The sequence below is a fragment of the Anabrus simplex genome, chromosome X, assembly GCF_040414725.1.
Source record: "Anabrus simplex isolate iqAnaSimp1 chromosome X, ASM4041472v1, whole genome shotgun sequence".
NCBI classification, from domain to species: Eukaryota; Metazoa; Arthropoda; class Insecta; order Orthoptera; family Tettigoniidae; genus Anabrus; species Anabrus simplex.
In genome coordinates this window covers 198,242,415-198,250,209 of record NC_090279.1, presented here as the reverse complement: position 1 = coordinate 198,250,209, position 7,795 = coordinate 198,242,415, and the positions used below count along the sequence as shown (strand labels likewise).

The window sequence follows — 7,795 nt, the reverse complement described above, 5'->3', positions numbered from 1 at the left end:
GCCTTACATCTGATATGTTTCCGACATTTTTGACATGCTCTATTGGTGAAAAATATCTAATTCCCTCCATGGGAATTTAGAATTTTCCATTCGGATGGGAATTTAGAATTTTCCATTCGGAATTGCTAGGCGGGCAATAATTCCATTGCGGAGGTTTATCTCCCGTATGCAGTTATCAGACTGTGCCTCTTATAAGGGCTTCTGATATGTTCACCTGCATCTCCTCTCCGAACTCCGAAGTGTCATGAAACACACAACCCAAATTTTTTTTCTCGGCCGGGTGGCCCACAGCTTTACTAGCAACCCAGTCGAGCGCAATAAAGCACAATCAGGCAGACGCCTAGTTGGCAGTCGCCTCCCCACTACCACCAAACATGCCTTATGTGTTCATCCCATGGGTGGGTAGACCTATCTATCCTAGAGAAAGAAATATACCAGGAACTCAAAACAGCAGATGCCCAGATTGTGAATGTATTCCGCCCAATAGATGGCCGCACCAAGAAATCGTCAGAACATCTACTTGTACAAGTCAGAGGAGAACAAGCCGAGCGCCGCTTCTTCGCCACCGGAGCCACTATAAGGAATAAATCCTACGCCGTGATACCACCACCGCAGCCCATCTTAGACCAGCTACAAGCATAGCCAGAGTACATTCCCATCCTCCATGAGCCCCCAATCAGGACAATACCACTCACACTCTCCCTCCCTACTACAACCATTAGCACAACCATCACAACTACTGCCAGCACTCCTTCCTCAACCATAACCACGACCAGTACAACCTGCCACCCCTCCCCGGTCATGACAGCAAATCCCCCCCCCCTCCCACCCAACAACCCGCCAGCCCCCAGCAGGCAACGTCGGAAATGGCCCTACCAGCTAACACCGCTGACCACGCAACGCCGACCCAGCAGCCAGCACCTCCCAAACCCACGTACATCTGCGTACTACAAGGCATCAACCCAGACATCGCTGAAAGGGAAATAATCTAAGAACTCCGTGCCACAGGCGTCCCTGTAAGGCGGGCCATAAGGATACGCAGCAATCATGGCCCAACGTACATGGTCCGTCTACAACTACTGTCAGAACAAGATGTCCAGCAACTCATCACTACAGGAGCCCAAATCTTCGGCGAACATCACCGAGTGGAAGCGTCCCACCCACCCGCCATCCATCAGTCACCGCACATCCCCGCCCCCGGCCACCCCCCACTCCAATCCCTCCATATCGACAAATCTATCCATCTCTCCCTCAACCAAGCCCCCACCTACATTGGATCTCCAACATATCCACCCTACATCTTCTAACCTCCCACCTGCTCCCAGTCATTCTCATCCCACCATACCCACAGCCTAGCTATATTCAAAATCATATGTACAATAACTGTAAACTTAATGTAAAAATCTGTAAACACAATGTATATGTAACTGTAAACACTGCATAATAAAGCACGGAACAGATACGCACCTTAGCCAAGAGGCCAAATCAAATCAAAAAAATCAAATCAAAATCTCTTTATTTGCAAATGAGGTGTCTACCTCGGTGGCAAATGGTACACTAAAATACATTATTGTCAAGCACTAAATATTAAATTAACAAGAGAAGAAAATTGTCCTATAATACATTATTATACAATTTACGCTAACAATGTTTTCTATTAAACACACAGCTCATCCTTAATAAATTTATATTGTTTACAAAATTCTACTTATAATATCTCCTGTACTACTTACAAATATAGTCAACTGATATACAGTATGTGGAATTACTTCAAATGATACTATACAACTGGTATAAGATTAATATTTACATTGCATTTATTTATTTACTATTTTTTTTTTTTAACCCGTTCTGGATCCTAAGTAGCATAACGACCTGCTGCGTCTTAACCAGAGCCCCTTTTGCCACCACTTTTCAGAGTTCCTGAAGGGCCTTCAAATCCTCACATCTCCTTAACAGTCAATGCTCCCCACTTTCCATCTCCTGGCCAGAGAGAAGGCGTTACCTTCTAGGTGGCCCGCCCCTTGGAATGAAAACATCCCCCTTGGTCCTCGGTCCTTCACCTGCATACATCCCAGCGTCAGTGGGTAGGGTCTGACACATCCCACTCTGATGAGTCTAGTGTCAGACCTAAGACGAGGCGCTGGTTAATAGAGCAAAAGCCTGAAAAGCCTTACATCTGATATGTTTTTGACATAATAGGTCTTATGGCGACGACAGGATAGGGAAGGCCTAGGAGTGGGAACGAAGCAGCCATGGCCTTAATTAAGGTTCAGCTCCAGCGTTTGCCTGGTGTGAAAATGGTAAACCACGGAAAATCATCTTGAGGGCTGCCGACAGTGGGGCTCGAACCCACTATCTCCCGGATGCAAGCTCACAGCTGCGCGCCCATAACCCCACGGCCAACTCACCCAGTCAGCGTTCTTTATTATGAAGTTGTGCAAGGCAGGCAGAATGCTAGTCATATGGTGACCTCACCACATGCAGCCGTCATAGTGGTCTTACCTGCAACCTCTGAGTGGGCGACACTGATAAACGAAATCACCTTACGAACGTTAATAAGAGTTTAGTGTCATTACTAATCGGTCTAGTGTTGATACATATATTTTGGCAGTTAAGTTTCTACACAAATGTTTTTTTTAGTGCAGTATTGCTTAAAACTGTAGCAGCCTCTCAACATTGGGGTTCCGTGGTTCAAATCCCAGTCACTCCGTATGAGATTTGTGCTGGACAAAGCAGAGGCGGGACAGGTTTACCTCCAGGTACTCTGGTTTTTCCTGTCATCTTTCATTACAGCAACACTCTCCGATATCATTTCATCTGTCAGTCATTAATCATTGCCCCAGAGGAGTGTGACAGGCTTTGACAGTCAGCACAATTACTATCCTCGTCGCTAGATGGGGGCTTCATCCATTCCATTCCTGACACAGTCGAATGACTGGAAACAGGATGTAGATTTTCACTTTAGGTTAGAACAAAACATTTCCATTGCAAACTGCTATGTAAAGTATTCTTCTGACAAGGAGTGCTGGTTCCAATTCATTCACAGAATTCCTGGTGCCCATCAACCAAATAGGAACGTGGTGCATAATATAGTGAAAAACTTCCTCACCATCAGGCCCGTTTCAATAAAAAGAAAAATAGGAGACAAACTGTGCTAACAGCTCGATGAAATTCTTACTAGGGGCTTTACGTCGCACCGACACAGATAGGTCTTATAGCGACGATGGGATGGGAAAGGCCTAGGAGTTGGAAGGAAGCGGCCGTGGCCTTAATTAAGGTACAGCCCCAGCATTTGCGTGGTGTGAAAATGGGAAACCACAGAAAACCAGCTCGATGAAATAGGAGTTCTTTTGGAAAGAAGCCCTTTTAAATCTCAGACATCTCCCATATGGCTATGATTATTACATGTGGTGGTTACAATCCTTACAAAAGAGAACATTCAATAAGTTGTACTCAACATCTCAAAGCCTGAGATTCACCAAAGATTGCAAACCTGTTTAGAAGGTAATAAATATATTTTATAGTTGGATGACGTCACAATGAGCACCTCTCCTTTAACCTTTTAAGTGCTGAGTTACCGGTTGACTGTTTGGTACCTCAATGCTGAGTTTTTTCATTCGTATGTAAAAAAAAATTGTAGAAGCCTCGTGATTAGCTTAAAATGTTTATAAATGTTGGTTGTTTATAATTCTAAATGCAAATGGAAAATCCCACACTTATCTTCAATATTATTTTGAGAGAAAACAAAATTACACGTATGTGCCCATGCGTGCATTACCTTTATACAAAGTAAAAAGCCCAAAATAATATTACTTCCTAAAATCTGTAGGTAACTATTACATGTAACTTAGAAGTATATAAGTTGATATTTTAAAATACTTTCCAAACCTGGAATGTGATGATAGTTAAATGTTTTCTACTGGTTGTTTGTGATGCCGATTTGTTGAACTATCTGCACCAACTCCACTAGCACAGAAGTTTCTAAAAAATCAATGATTTTTGGGTTGTCAACAACCATTACTTGGCCCTCAGAGCCTGTCACAGTTACCTGAAACTCTGGTGAAGAAAAGTAATCCATCTGCCACGAAATTAGCGATAAAATAGCTTTTGTACTCACCGTGTTTTTCTTCTTTCGTTTAGAAGGAGGCTCTGTTTCTCACATACAATATTTTCGGCACTCTCTCTATCACTCTCACTTTCAAAATCGCTTAACAATTCCTTAAAATGATTATCTTCATCATCACTTTCCACTGTGGTTAATAACTGAAAGATTCTGTGATCTGAAATAACATCGTTGCAAGAGCAAATAAATTGTTGTTCCGCCATGTTTGTTTACATCACAGATGAACTCCACAGACGTCTACAAAAAACTCTGTAAGTTACTTCCCGAAGCTATAATCTCTGATCAGTTAGTTCTACATAATTCCCAACAGATGGTAGAACATGTCAGAGATCAAATTCGCACTCGAAAGTGAACCGGGAAACTCAAAAAAATTAAAATTCTCGCGCACTGTCTATAGACGGGCGTAGCACTGTTGGACCGGCCGCGTCAGCCTGTCTATACGCGGGCGTAGCACTCATCGGGATAATACAAGATATTTTTTTTAATCTCTTAGTTTCATTAGATAAAGCTTCCTACGACTGTTACTTAACTTTCTTGCTCCGATCGACTGCTGTAGCAGTCAGGACGACGCTGTGCCGCGTACTCAGTCGACTGCTGTAGAAGTCAGGAGGAAGCTGTGCCGCGTACTCGGTCGACTGGTGTAGAAGTCGCATGTTTTTTGGCTGTTTTCAGTTTCGCTACGATAGACTGCTGGGGAAGTTTGCCCTTGGAGGTCTCTTGTGGCTGTCTTGGGAGTCTATAGTTACGGCTATGGTCAACAGATGACAGGAGTAACCAATTCGAAGATGAAAGGAATGTGTCCGCTATGCTAGGCCTACTCACTTTGCGCCACGTTGCTCCCGTGTGCTCAAGTACTAGTGCTTATCGACTTCGCTTTCAATCGCATTGAAATTTTGGGAGGCCTCGTCTTCCCTCTAGTCTAACTACAGGATCTCATCTTCCTGACAAGTGGAGTACGTACAGAACTTGTATTGTCTGCAAAGCACAGAAGAGGAAGCAAATGAAAATGTATTGTAACATTATGAGCCTTTCCCTGCTTCCAAACTTATCATATGCAGAAGAATTCTAAAACATTTGTTAGCTTATGACATGCAAATGTATGTAAACAATTTTAAACTTGAAATTAATGTCTAAGTTAAATTACATCTAATTAACAAAATTGAAATAAAGATACCTGAAGATAACAAAATAAGAAACAAAACAAGTTTTTAAACTCTGCCAGAACTTCTAAAACCATTGCTAAATGATGTACGCAAATTAATGTAGGTAAACAAATTGTAATTTGAAATTAATGACAATAACAAACAAAAGAAGCTTTTACTCAGACAATGTCGTGTCCAAAGCCGTGGATCTAAAACGAGGATGATAAGCTTTGACTGAATAAAAATTGCTATAAATATAATCATAAACATGCCTAAATACATGCTATGCCGAAGTGAAAGGGTTAATGGTGAGTGACCAGTAGGTAAGTGGCAAGGCTTGAGTGGTAGTGCTGCACAATATCTGAGCGCAATGTGCAGTACTGGCAGAAACAGAAAACCATACTTTGAGCGACTGACCGAGATGTCTCGCAAAGCATTTCGTGGCCAGTTTCTGCAAGTAGGGGAGGATCTGCAGAAATATGTGGTTACATTATGTAACGATGGATGAGCCGCTTCTCACCAAATGCTGTATTTTAAAGGCAGAGAAATAGCTGCAGCGCGTGATCCGTATCTCGGATTTTAAGGTCAGTAGAGCCTGGATGATTAATATCATGAAGAGAAATGGATTTCCTCTTCGATGAAGAACGTCATTGTGCCAAAGAATGCCAAATAATTTTAAACAAGACAATCACTGATTTTCGTCGCCTCATAACTGGGAAGTGGAAGGTTAAGAAATATTTGCTCTCCAAAATAGGAAGCACAGATCAGACGCAATCAGTATTGGTGGATCCCTTTCCAACTGTGTGATGCACAATTGTGCGGGTATGTATTTTATTTGTCTGAGCGTATTTGACGTTTTCTTGGCGCTAGACCGGACTGCAGTGCTCGCGCAGGACACGTAGCATGTACTTCAGTTGTTTTTATTTAGCGCTTGACCACCAGGGTGCAGGCAGAAGAGTTTAAAAATACAGTCAATCGGCACGATGGCGGGAAGAAGTAATGCCCAAGTATTTATTTATTGCATTCATATTAATCTCGAAGCTTTACCGGAAGTGTGTAAATTGGTTAGTGAACGTAAATTGTGAAGATACAACATTGTACGTAATACCATAAGGTTTTGAATGTTGATGCAAAATTATGTGGACTAGGTTCCCCTACAGGCAATGCATATGGGATTGCTGGGTGCTGCCACCAAAAGGACTGTAAAACCAGAACTCTCACTCGATGTACAAAATGTAATTTATAAGATTTCAATTATTTAAAATTGTTCCACACTGTAAATAGAACATTTGATCATGTACATATGTATATTCACATGTAGTGAGTTGAATTTTTTTTTTTACAATTGAGTGGGTGGTTTTTTCAGATGTTAGTTTTTATTTTGTAAAATAAATTGTAAATATATGTATTTAAGAGCATTTTAGTCAGTTTTTGACGTACAAACAAAAATTCACACCTCCAGTTTTCTTTCAGGTCTGAAAGGAACGTCACAAATTCGAACAATCGATAAGAAAGGGACAGTGTTTTTATGAAATGAATTTCATTTTGATCTGTATTGATGATTGATCACTCTCAACAAGGTTGGAAAGGTCCACCTATTCAATACCGTTATTTTGATATTATTATTATTATTATTATTATTTATTACACATCAGGACTAGCTTCAACCGTATTGTATTGGGTCACCTTCAGTCTTAATTTAATAAATAGGAAAGATATTACATGGAAATTACAATCACCAATAACATAATATAGTGTCCAGCCCGTGGTGTAGGGGGCAACACGTCCGCCTGTCACCCGGCGGCTCCGGGTTCGATTCCCGGCCGGATCAGGGTTTTGTAATTGTAATCATTAATATCCCTGGCCTGGGGACACACAACATTCCACACTGCCACCATTCCAATTACACGCAGGTTCATACAATATGGTGCCAGTAAGGGCAAAAGATCCACATTGGTTGAGGCCCAGAACAAACAGCATATTTAAAAAAAAATTAAAATAACATAATATAGTACAATTGATTTGGTATAACTTGACTTATATGTCTGTGGTTACATACGAGTCTATTCAAATTGATGTTCCTTGCGCATGTGTCTAAAATTGATTTGGGTCACTTGTCCTTGTAAGAAAAAATGTGGTCTTGATGTAAAACAGCACATTATAATGTGAACGCTGCCCAGTTAAAACGTGGCAGGTTAAAATAACACATTAAAATTATTCCTCTGATGTACGTATTTGTTACAATGTCCTTTAATGTGGTTCTAATCTGAATGAGGAGATAAAGCCTAAGTTAGGAATGAACTTGATGAAGTAGTACGCATAACAATAGTATTTAAATATTTTATTATTAAGGTCCACCTTTTCAATGCAAACTGTACAATGTTTTACATTACATTTATGTTCAGGGACTAGTTTCGACCTAACTGTAGGTCATCATTAGCCTTGAAGCAAATCAACACAAATACATCGAAGAAAATAAAAAATGCATAGACACAAATGTCTTAAAAACTGTATGTGCAACTCATAG

At 41.0% G+C, this 7,795-nt stretch overlaps 1 protein-coding gene across 1 annotated transcript in view; it reads right to left on the bottom strand.

Moving 5' to 3' along the window:
* Nucleotides 1-7,795, bottom strand: part of LOC136886841 (RING finger and transmembrane domain-containing protein 2) — a 137,303-nt gene that overhangs the window by 1,599 nt on the left and 127,909 nt on the right. The gene's annotated exons all lie outside the window — the stretch shown is intronic.